We start from the raw sequence: 12,942 nt of genomic DNA on the forward strand, positions 1-12,942 counted from the left end.
CTGTGGGACTGAGTGTGAATTAGTGTGACTGAACACAGAGTAGAGAGAGCACTAACTATAATCCAGCCACTGGCTGTCCGGCCCTGACAGATTGTGATGTAAAGGAAAAAAGAGACGAGAGAACAGTATTGCCAACCTGTAGCAATTTGAAACTATAGATATAACCTATAAAACACTATTATAAATTGACTGTGCCGTATGATTTTAATATTAAATCACTGAAACAAACACCCTTCATCGATACAATGTTATTGTTTTAATTAAAGTTATTTTACAGCAAAAGATACGAACAGTTCTGCTAGTGGTAGAATAACTGTCACCGTTTGCAATGCCTGATGTCACTGGTGCGCCACATTTAAGATTTAACAGCAAGCACCAATCACCGTTCATGTCACCAAGAGTCCAGTGCACTGCCAGTGTGGTAATGTCACTTGTTCGAAGAGAAAAACGTGGCCTCAGTTGCTCTCTAGCCTGCATGAAGTGCATGTGTTCGCAGTGTGTGTAAGCCATTTCTTGTTACGGTTATTCTATTCTCTGAGTGTGCTTAATTTTGACTGGAATGTTTTGTTAGTATACTTATGCTGTTTTTGGAGTGTGATTAACTTTAGCTGGAATGTTTTGTTACTATATTTATGCTGTTTTTGGAGTGTGATTAACTTTGACTGGCATGTACTGTTATTATATTTACGCTGTTCTTGGAGTGTGGTTAATTTTAATTGGAACGCTTTATTACTATGATTACACTATGTGGGGAAGATATGGAAGCTAATGGGAATGGGAAGCGTTTTCTGGACTTCTGTGCTAGTATGGGTTTAGCTGTTATGAATACATTCTTGAAGCATAAGGCTATTCACCGCTACACATGGGAGGCTAGGGGTACCAGATCCATAATAGACTATATCTTAACATACTTCGAATTCAGGAAATCTGTTAGGAATGTACGAGTTTTCCGGGGATTTTTCGATGATACAGACCACTATCTGATCTGTAGTGAACTAAGTATCTCTAGGCCTAAGGTAGAGAAAGTGAAATCTGTCTGCAAATGAATAAGGGTAGAAAATCCCCAGGACGAGGAAATTAGACGGAAGTACATGGATATGATTAGTGAGAAGTTTTGAACAGTAGACAGTAACCAGGTTTAGGATATAGAAAGTGAATGGGTGGCATACAGGGATGCTGTAGTAGAAACAGCAAGGGAATGCCTAGGAACAACTATGTGTAAAGGTGGGAAAAGGCGAACATCTTGGTGGAATTATGAAGTGAGAGCAGCTTGTAAACATAAAAAGAAGGCTTATCAGAAATGGCTTCAAACAAGGGCCGAGGTAGACAGGGAGTTGTATGTAGATGAAAGAAACAGAGCGAAACAAATAGTTGTTGAATCCAAAAAGAAGTCGTGGGAAGATTTTGGTAACAACCTGGACAGTAATAAAGAATCTTAGGAAGGGAGGGAAAAAGGAAATGAACAGTGTTTTGAGTAATTCAGGTGAACTCATAATAGAACCCAGGGAATCACTGGAGAGGTGGAGGGAATATTTTGAACATATTCTCGATGTAAAATGAAATCATCCTGGTGGTGTTGTGAACAGCCAAGCTCATGGGGAGGAGGAAAATTATGTTGGTGAAATTATGCTAGAGGAAGTGGAAAGGATGGTAAATAAACTCCATTGTCATAAGGCAGCAGGAATAGATGAAATTAGACCTGAAATGGTGAAGTATAGTGGGAAGACAGGGATGAAATGGCTTCATAGAGTAGTAAAATTAGCATGGAGTGTTGGTAAGGTACCTTCAGATTGGGCAAAAGCAGTAACTACACCTATCTATAAGCAAGGGAACAGGAAGGATTGCAACAACTATCGAGGTATCTCACTGATTAGTATACCAGGCAAAGTATTCACTGGCATCTTGGAAGTGAGGGTGCGATCAGTCGAGAGGAAGCTGGATGAAAAACCACAGAGAGGCTGTCAGGATCAGATTTTCAGTATGCGCCAGGTAATTGAAAAATGCTACGAGAGGAATAGGCAGTTGTGTTTATGTTTCGTAGATCTAGAGAAAGCATATGACAGGGTACCGAGGGAAAAGATGTTCGCCATACTGGGGGACTATGGAATTAAAGGCAGATTATTAAAAGCAATCAAAGGCATTTATGTTGACAATTGGGCTTCAGTGAGAATTGATGGTAGAATGAGTTCTTGGTTCAGGGTACTTACAGGGGTGAGACAAGGCTGTAATCTTTCACCTTTGCTGTTTGTAGTTTACATGGATCACCTGCTGAAAGGTATAAAATGGCAGGGAGGGATTCAGTTAGGTGGAAATGTAGTAAGCAGTCTGGCCTATGCTGACGACTTTGGTCTTAATGGCAGATTGTGCCGAAAGCCTACAGTCTAATATCGTGGAACTTGAAAAGAGGTGCAATGAGTATGGTATGAAAATTAGCCTCTCGAAGACTAAATTGATGTCAGTAGGTAAGAAATTCAACAGAATTGAATGTCAGATTGGTGATACAAAGCTAGAACAGGTCGATAATTTCAAGTATTTAGGTTGTGTGTTCTCCCAGGATGGTAATATACTAGGTGAGATTGAATCAAGGTGTCGTAAAGCTAATGCAGTGAGCTCGCAGCTGCGATCAACAGTATTCTGTAAGAAGGAAGTCAGCTCCCAGACGAATCTATCTTTACATTGGTCTGTTTTCAGACCAACTTTTCTTTACGGGAGCGAAAGCTGGGTGGACTCAGGATATCTTATTCATAAGTTAGAAGTGACAGACATGAAAGTAGCAAGAATGATTGCTGGTACAAACAGGTAGGAACAATTGCAGGAGGGTACTCAGAATGAGGAGATAAAGGATATTTTAGGAATGAACTCGATGGATGAAGCTGTACGCATAAACCGGCTTCGGTGGTGGGGTCATGTGAGGTGAATGGAGGAGGATAGTTTACCTAGGAGAATAATGGACTCTGCTATGGAAGGTAAGAGAAGTAGAGTTAGACCAAGACGGCGATGGTTAGACTCGGTTTCTAACGATTTAAAGATAAGAGGTATAGAACTAAATGAGGCCACAACACTAGTTGCAAATCGAGGATTGTGGTGACGTTTAGTAAATTCACAGAAACTTGCAGACTGAACGCTGAAAAGCATAACAGTCTATAATGATTATGTACGTATGTATGTATGTATGCACTATTCTTGGTTTTTAATACAGGTATATTAGAGGTAATTTTCGTATATTTCCCTACACATTTCCATCGCATTAACACAGAATCTGATCTACGTATGCGTGAAATATTTGGAGTTTGCGTTTGTTTATATTGCACAGTTCAGAATCAGCAACACTGTCTGAGAAACGTACGGGCCAGACAGCCAGCAGCTGGACTATAGTGTAAATGTGTGTTGCATCCTGTAAGATGTGTTCCTGGTGTGTGATAGTGTGTACGATTAAGTAGATAGTCAATAAATTTTAAAAGGTAAGCGCTACCAGTTTTTGTGGTCATTTATCTACCCTGTGAACACATAACAATATTAAATACCAGGGCTCTACATGTCAGATTTTTAGAACCATCTTCGGAGAAAACGTGTAAGAAAGGGAAGCTACTCAAAACCAACAGACTTTTGTACATGTGACAATATTCAAACATGGAATTTTTCATTTTACAGTATATTATAGTATTAGGCTTACGGCTTTCAAGAGTTGTCGGTCAGCCTCTGTGAATGGTCTTAGTATTTTCCTCCTTTCACAGCATATATTAACATTGCAACACTTGCGCACGTGACAATAGTAGACCATAGTTATATATTTTTGTACAGCTGTTAACCAAGGTGGGAAAAACTCCCAAATTTCAGCCATCTCCCACAAAAATAATAATGGCTATTATTATTTACAATTTGTGCTAATTAACTTGCCAATTTTCCTTCAGTCTCATCTTCATGCTGGGTGGTTGACAACAGTCACCTGCACCGAGTATTCTAATCAAGTTTTCAAGATAGCTGATGAGGATTATTGCACAATTAGAGACAAAACTAAAATATGCCTTAATTACAGAGTTGTGAGGTGATGGGTGTAACACCTAGTACGTGATAAGTTTCTTTCCTACTGATGATGATGATGATTGTTGTTTAAAGGGGCCTAACATCGAGGTCATCGGCCCCTCTTTCCTACTACTACTACTACTACTACTACTAAATATTTTCATTCTGTACCCTGAATGGGGTACGGCAAGCCTCCTAGAGGCCTCAGGCCAGGGAGACTTTTTTTTTTGATTTACGTCGCACCAACACTGATTATGTCTTACGGCGACGATGGGATAGGAAAGGCCTAGGAATGGGAAGGAATTGGTCGTGGCCTTAATTAAGGTACAGCCCCAGGATTTGCCTGGTGTGAAAATGGGAAACCATGGAAAACCATCTTCAGGGCTGCCGACAGTGGGGTTCGAACCCACTATCTCCCGATTACTGGATACTGGCTGCACTTACGCGACTGCAGCTATCGAGCTCAGTCAGGGAGACTTTAGGTAGTGATATGAGGTGTGGAGAAGGTAAGGGTTGGTGGCTGTCGCCTACAAAAGATCTCTCCTGACATTCCCCCTACTGTAGGAAAACATTACAACACAGAAAACCATTCCAGGACAGCCGACTGTGCAGACCAGCCCTTCTATCTCCCAAATACAGAACTGCAAGCATAGTAAAACTAGCCGTTAAGCCGAAGCCTAGTCTGATCGTTTTTCCACCAAGGATGAGATCCCCTACGACGAATGAACTGCGATAATGGGAGTGAAGTTATTGTATTGTGTTTAACTTCGCTATTTGATATTCTTTTTGCCGTATCAGTACCGGTATATATGATTTTGGTAATTTGATGACATTTAAAATACTGTACTAAAAATATCACTCTGTAACATTTTGACAACCTTTAAGCCACTTATAATGACAATACATTAACTAATTGAACTGACTGACATGTCGCCCACGCGAGTAGTGGCGTAACAACCAACCATCATACCATTGTCTGCCGCCCATCTCGCAAATAGTGTCGAGGTTTTTTTTGCAGTCACGATCTTGTAACTTATTTATTATTCTATACAGTATAACATTATCCCCAAAAAGCCTTATCTCTCATTCCACTACATTACTCTTATATACATACATAAGGAAACAAAAGTCCAATAATACTGCCTTGAGGAATTCCCTTCTAAATTATTACAGGATCACCTATTCTAGAAATATAGCCACCCATCCAGTCCCTCTTTTGTCTAGTCCAATGGCAGTCATTTCTGTCAGTAGTCTCCCATAATCTACCCTCTCAAAAGACCTAGATGGGTCAATCCCTATACAGTCCACTTGACCTCCTGAATCCAAGATATCTGTAAAACTTTACCCTGCTCCGTGCAACATTTGTACCATGGGTCACCATTTGCATCGCAAATATCTAGGCGCGGTATGACTGTCGTTTGTTTCTTTCTCGCAGGAGACATTATCACGCGGTGCACAAGGCTGCAAACTTGTCCTCTTAGGAACTAGAGACAAGACGATTGGTGTACATCGGTAGGTGCAGCAAAGGCAAGGGTGAGTTACTGCAGCACTTTTTCAGCGCAGACATCTAGGTGTGACTGCAGAATCATTTGTTTCTTTCTCGCTGAATTATCGTGGAGGACGTGATAGAGCGGTGAACAAGGCTGCCAACTTCTGAACTTACAAACTAGAGGTACATTGTTAGGTGAAGGCATGCCAGCTTATGACAAAGCCATTGGTCTGGATTGGTTAGGTACGGTAATGACAAAACCACTGGTCTGGATTGGTTAGGTCCGCTTAGTGACAAAAACATCAGACTGTGATAAGAAAAGAGGGTCTCTGAGCATAAGCCGTGAAGCGGTTTTACGCCTCTAGCATCTAGTAGAGAGGAGCCGCTTCTGTACCCGGTGTGCAGATTTAGGGATGATAAAAATCATACAAAAATGATGTGCAACGATACCTTAAGTAGCAGAAAGGAGAGATCTTTCCTTTATGATTGCCAGAAATCCACCATCCTGCCCCTAGAAGTATTCTTACTTATATAGAATAATTACAACAGAGACTGTAACAGAGACTGTGTAAATCAGCTGAATGTGACCATGTGGTATGTTCCTATTAACCGGCTAAGCTTTGTATTGTCTCCGATAGACCTCGCATCATGTGCAAGTATAGGGCTGCCATATTCACTAAAAGTAAGAGAACCACTAATTTCACTGTCACTTCTTGTAATTTTTGTCTAACCTATCCAGACCAATGGTTTTGTCACTAACGTAACCAGACCAATGGTGGTGTCACGCGGTATACTAGAGGCCTAATGGCCGCTTCGCGAAAAACCTGCGGGCTTGCGCCCCCAGACCCCCTTTCCTTGCCCTCCAGCAAATGGTCTAGTCACTCGCTGGGCCTAACCCAATTCAGCCCAATGGTCTTGTCCCTCCCCAAACCTAACCAATCCAGCCCAATGGTCTTGTCCCTCCCCAGACCTAACCAATCCAGCCCAATGGTAGTGTCACTCAGAAATTTTTTTTGCTAGTGGCTTTATGTCGCACCGACGCAGATAGGTCTTAAGGCAATGATGGGATAGGAAAGGCCAAGGAGTTCGATGGAAGAGGCCGTGGCCTAAATTAAGGTACAGCCCCAGCATTTGCCTGGTGTGAAAATAGGAAACCATGGAAAATCCATCTTCAGAGCTGCCAACAGTGGGATTTGAACCTACTATCTCCCGGATGCATGCTCACAGCCGCGCGCCCCTAACCGCACGGCCAACTCACCCGGTATTGTCACTAAGAATGTATAAGTTGGCAAGCCTGCCGAGTGTTACATGATGTCATCTGAATCTCACCATGTTGGATCTCCAACCTCACTTTCGCACGCTGGGTACGAAAGTTTTACCCCTAGGGCAATTACAGGTTGCATTTAGTTGAGTTTTTATTCTGCGCGACTTGGTAACAATGTATTTTTCCTGATTGCTTGGAATGACGTCATAGCAGATTATACCACGACCAATGGAAACAGTAGTGCATGCTTCAGCAATGGAGAATGGCGCGTGCTAAATTAAATTAGGTTATAAAAGTAAATATACTTCTGGGGGCTGGCGGGTGGGTCTTTGGCTGTCGCAGTGAACACATCTCTCCTCTACAAGGTATTCCACATAAGATTTGTACAGTTTCAAATCCATTATATCACTATAAATCTTAAGCTGCACTACTGAATTTCTACCGCGGCAAACAGCTACACAACATTTTTCTTCTTGCCGTGCGGACGGTATGCACCACGGCCATAGAAAAATGACTCCCAAAGGGACTGTGGCCCGTTCTGACTGGAACTGGCCTGGATGTGCAAAGATAGATCACAGCTACTGAACCTTCTTTCTTTCCATGCAGGCCGACAGGTAGATGCATCTATGCCTGACCCTGTACCTATAGTTGACAGCCTAAATTAAGATATTAAAAAATGAGAATACCTCCACTCACACTTAATTTCTTTTGGAATCAGTTTGTAGTTTAAATGTCTGTCTTAAGAAAAAATGAGTCGGCAGTAATTAACGTTATGATCTAGATCTGCAAGTCCTTTGTAAGAAGGGGAGCATCAGCAAACTAAGTTTGGAGGGAACCTTAGCATTTTTTATAAGGAGGTTACTGCAAGTAAATAAGGTATTATATTTTGCAGAAGTTACATCAAAGTTTGATAGTATGTTCAATGAATGTGTATGAATTCTATATGGTGGCTGAAGTGAAAGTCATAAATTATGGAGGGTCAGCCACTGATTTACTTATACCCGACACCTTCGTCAGCTTATGGTGAAAAAATTATTTGATCTGTTTCAAATCAGAAACATTGGGCCGACTGTAGAAACGATGACTAGTTTTAAGCTTTAGACAATGTCTACCTAAACATAGTCTAAGTCGAGCACGATCTTCTATTGCATAAACAATGTTCAGCAGGTGTTTACCTAGACGTCGTTTAAAGTTTCAATATTGGTTCAAATCTGGAAATAGAAGTACACCGAGCTCGACAGCTGCAGTCGCTTAAGTGCGGCCAGTATCCAGTATTCGGGAGATAGTAGGTTCGAACCCCACTGTTGGCAGCCCTGAAAATGGTTTTCCATGGTTTTCCATTTCCACACCAGGCAAATGCTGGGGCTGTACCTTACGGCCGCTTCCTTCCCACTCCTAGCCCTTTCCTGTCCCATCGTCGCCATAAGACCTATCTGTGTCGGTGCGACGTAAAGCAACTAGCATTTGAAATAGAAGTACATTCCATGCAATTCTTTGCTTGTCCCAACCAATGAAATTCGTCGATGCGTGTGCCAAACGTTAGTCAGCTGTCGTCTTCCTACACATCACTCAAATATGGCTAAGCATGAGCATGACTTGCCCGCAGATAGGGATATCGCTTTCGGCGGAAATAAAATCTCGTAATATTATCAACACTAAAGCGACAAGCCGCCCTACGAGGAAGTGTAGCTTTGATTATAGAGCTGTTACGGTGAGCGTAATCAAACTAGCTTTTGCGAAGGGAGGACAAAACTATATTACTGTGTAACCGAATGAGTTTTACGGGCCATATAGAAGTAGCTTGCAGCTATCGGCAGCCATGAAGATTATTTTTCGTAGTTTTCCCACATTTACATCAGGCAAATACTGAGGCTATGGCCAGAGTTCTTTCTTCCGAGTCCTTGCTTTTTACCATCTCATAGTTGGCAAAAACTGTTGCGCAAGGATTATCCGCAAAAAAAAAATCCACCACTCACAAACTACGTTTTAGTGTCACTATTATGTGTGCTTGCTTGGCAATAAGTGTAATAACTGAATCCCTCCCGATTGACATATGTGACAGCCCTCTGCCGATCACGACAAGTTATTCTGATATGGATGTTGTCGAAGTGACCTATAATTCTAGGGAAATTAACCCAAATATAATAAAATATATTGGTTGACAAAAATTGTAGTCAAGCTGACAGTCACCGGACTGTCCCTTGTGTCATATGTTTTATGGTACATAACCTCTGGCTGTGTTTCAGTCCTAAAATTAGACGTTAAACAATGTTCTCGGCAGTGTTTAAACATGGCCGGTTAACAACTATTTTATACAGTGTCTAAGTGATTAATAACGTCTTTGCAACGCAACGTAAAGCAACTTGTAAAAAAAAAAAAAAAGTCTAAATACTGTTTCTGCAATCGGCCCATTCATGGTTCACTGTGATGCCCAGGGACCCACAAGCCCACCCTCAGAAGTACATTCACTTTTTAACCTGATAAAGAGTACAGTAGCACACGCCATTCTCCACTGCTTGACCCTTGTGTACTCACGTGGCAGAAAGGTACATCAACACCCTTAACGGATCTTTTCGACCCACAGTTGCAAATAAAACAGTGTAAATGTATTCATGGCTTTTTTTTTTTTTAGTTGCTTTACGTCCCACGGACACAGATAGATCTTATGGCGACGATGGAACAGGAAAGGCCTAGGAATGGGAAGCAGCCGTGGCCTTAATATTCATGGCTTAATATGATCAAAATGATTCATTCTTATATGAAATATGAAGACTTGTTCCTTCGCTGAATGAGCAGCATAGTGGCTTTCAGTTCAAGGTGCTCTGGGTTTGACTCTTGGCCGGGCCTAGGATGTTAACTACATATGTTAAGATTCTTCTCAATCATGGTTTAGGTATACATTCAAAAACAGAGGTAAGGTTATCCACCTGTTTTTTTTAATTATTATTTTATTTTATTAAGTGCCCTTGCTTGCTTAAATCTTCGGCTGATGATGGCATTATATAATGCCGAAACCGGTACCCACAAAATGGAATAATAAAATGTGATATTTTAATGGTAACACATTGTAAGTAGTATTGAACAGGTGGATAACCCTTACCTCTGTTTTTGAATGTAAATCTTTTTTCAATACGGACCATTATGAAGTTTTTACGTTAAATTAAAAAAAGAAGGTTTAGGTATTTGTGACCATCTTAATACACACTCTACACAGCACACTACTGACTATTACAGAATGTTACATTTATATTATAAAGGCTTGCTGCAGGTATTTCATGTTCAACCCATGAGGGCGACCTGTCCACTTGTGAGAATGAGACAATGCATACGATGAAATCTAATGTTGAAGGCAGCACAACCAACCAGTCACGAAGTGGAGGAAATAACCAATGTGAAGATCAAAATCCCTGACCTAGGTGGGAATCCAACCCCAGAAACCCTTGGGCTAAAGGGCAGAATGCAAACCACCATTACTGTACCCTGTGGGCCAAGACTTTCACACACGCGTAACGACTGTCGTTTGTTTACTCACTCGCGGCCTTCTTGGAAAGCATGTTCTCCAGCAGTGCTCAGCGCTGCCAACCTCTGTACTTAGGAACTATGCTTCGATAGCTGGTGGTGGTGATTAATGTTACACACGGTTAGGATAGGATCTGGACAAGATTCTTGCCGTGCAGACAGTTAGGACAGGATCCAGGTAAGACCCTTGGTCTAGACGGTTAGAAGCCGCGAAGCGGCCCTAGGCCTCTCGTTTCGGCAAAACTATAGTAAAGGGGCCTCAAGGTTTAGTAACACGAGCCACCACAGTGGCGCACGCGCGATGACTGTCGCACTAGTAGCGCTGAGAGGGAGTGACAAGAGGAACGACAATGCTGCCAAGCTATACTTTTTTTTTCTTGCCCCAAAGGGGCCACTGTTCTCATGACAGAGATTGGCCTTGATGTGCAAAGATAGGTTAGAACTACTTAACTACTTTTTTTCTTGCCGAGCGGACAGTATGCGCTGCAGCCTTTTAAACTTCCCTGGCCACTTCATATTTTTGTTCTTTTGCAATGGTTGGTAACAAAATCTCGGCCTCATCCTAGGTGTCAATGACATCATCCTCTTCCTGGCAAGCGTATTGAACACATCTCCCTTCCACGATCATTTTAAGGTGAGAATAGCAGCATTTAAAGAAACATTTTATGTAATAATCTTTGAGGCCCCGTTACTATATTTCTACCCTAGTTTCGAGAGAAAACACGATTGGCACTTTTATTGTGCTGCGGTTGGTGAGTGGAAGGAGAACACGTGCCACTTTACATTGGCCAATAGCTACTTCAGAAATGAAAATGGCGTGTAGTAAACTTAATTTAGGTTACAAAAGTAAATGTACTTCTAGGGGTGATGGTGGGTTCCTGGACATCACAATGAACAGACCTCTCCTCTGAGACGCTCTCCAAGTAAGAATGCATTAATTTCCACTTATAACATTAGAAATCGGTTGGCCCATGGGGTAAAGTAATACCTACAAAACTGTTAAACCATGCAGCCACACCATAAAGTAGCTACTAACAATATCGGCCAACATATTCAATACTTCCTTAGAAATAGTCACCTCACCTACCTGAGCATTATCTTGTAACCAACAATCTTGAGACTACAGTCCACCAGTCTCCTAAGAAACCTCTCCTACTTTTGTCTTGCATAACCAATGACACACCTTATTTAACTTTTTGTCTTCATTACTATCATCATATTGCCAACCCTCCCAACAATTATTATTGTCATTTTCACATTCGTTTCCTCCAGCTTATATAGTATGGTAGCACTCTAGTAACCGGTTGGGAAGTTGAAATCAGAAAAATAATGTTTAAAGTAACATCACTTAAAGTGATCCTACTGCCATAATATCGTATGTCCTGCCTGACATTCAACACTCCTGCGTTTCTTTCCAACAAACATAATTTGTCTTAGTTACGTAATATCTCTAATCTGAGTGACAACACGTTATAAGAATCTAATGAATCTAGTATTAGTGAATACACTAAACATGCGTTTATTCTACCACTGAAATGGATATGTTATGTCCACGGGGTTCTTAAATAGTTTGTTATACGTTCACACTGAAATTCAAGAAAAATCAACAAAAGACAGAGGAAAGCACACACAACAGACACAACCAGAAATTCATACGTGCATTGCTACGTCCATGATGACTTCTTCATCCTCACTCGACGTCACGTTAGCCCCTGACGGCAGTGTGGCCAACTGTACATCCTAAAATATCGCTAAATTCGTTGATGAAAGTCTCTAAAAATAGCCAAATTTTTGTCAAAGTCGCTAAGAAAAGTCGTTAACATAAAATTACCAGTAAACATGAATAAAATGGACATACCTATGCAGAAAAAAATATTCCATCTTCATCGTCTTCCATTTCCTCCTCAGCAAACGATGTAGCTTGTGAAGTGGAAGCAAATACAGTCGACACAATACATGACACTTACGGATTTCGCCTTGCTAAAATCGGAGACAATTCGACGATGGCGCTCCTAGTGACTTGACCTGAACAAATCGCGCTAAATTCAAATATCAATGGAAATGTATATACGGAAATGGATAAATAAATTACGTCTAGAAAGAAAGTGGTATTGAGATATTAACTTAGAAGTTGCTAAAGCAATTCTGGATAAATGAATGAAGAATTATTCAAAAGGTTATTATTCAAAGACTGGAATTAGACATATAAACAAGGTGTGAAATGGACTGCTGTGAAATGGCTTGATCTTTCATTTATGCATTACTTTTTTAGCTTTAGCATACCTGCCTGAAATCTTACGGTTGGATTTGTCTTTTATCCTCATTTAAAAACAATGTATCATCACATTAAGACATTTGTCAATAAAAATATCGGCACATTCCTTACACATATGATGCAATGAATTAACATTTAATAGCTGGACAATTTTCCTCTTAATATGAAGCCTACTAACAGAAAGAAAATCTATAAAATCCCGGCTTTAATCTGAGAAGAGGGATAAAAGAAAGAAAAGTTTGAAAATGTTGTCGATAGTGATGCTTTGAGGAATATTTACGTACAATTAGAGTAAAAATGTAACATACCCTTGGAGGTATAGTCGAGGAATTTTAAAGTCGCTGGCCTGGAAATGATCTGAACAGATCTTAT

At 40.9% G+C, this 12,942-nt stretch overlaps 1 protein-coding gene across 3 annotated transcripts in view; it reads right to left on the minus strand.

The window, feature by feature from the left end:
* LOC136864024 (SRR1-like protein) overlaps positions 1–12,084 on the minus strand; it is a 37,437-nt gene extending 25,353 nt beyond the window's left edge. The window contains exon 1 of one of the 3 annotated variants that reach the window (XM_068226136.1): positions 11,956–12,084. The gene's annotated coding sequence lies outside the window, so the exon portion shown is untranslated. The other 2 variants (XM_067140534.2, XM_068226137.1) reach the window with 2 other exon arrangements.
* Between the last annotated feature and the right edge of the window lie 858 nt (positions 12,085–12,942).

The sequence above is a fragment of the Anabrus simplex genome, chromosome 2 (genome assembly GCF_040414725.1).
Source record: "Anabrus simplex isolate iqAnaSimp1 chromosome 2, ASM4041472v1, whole genome shotgun sequence".
In the NCBI taxonomy this organism is placed as follows: domain Eukaryota; kingdom Metazoa; phylum Arthropoda; class Insecta; order Orthoptera; family Tettigoniidae; genus Anabrus; species Anabrus simplex.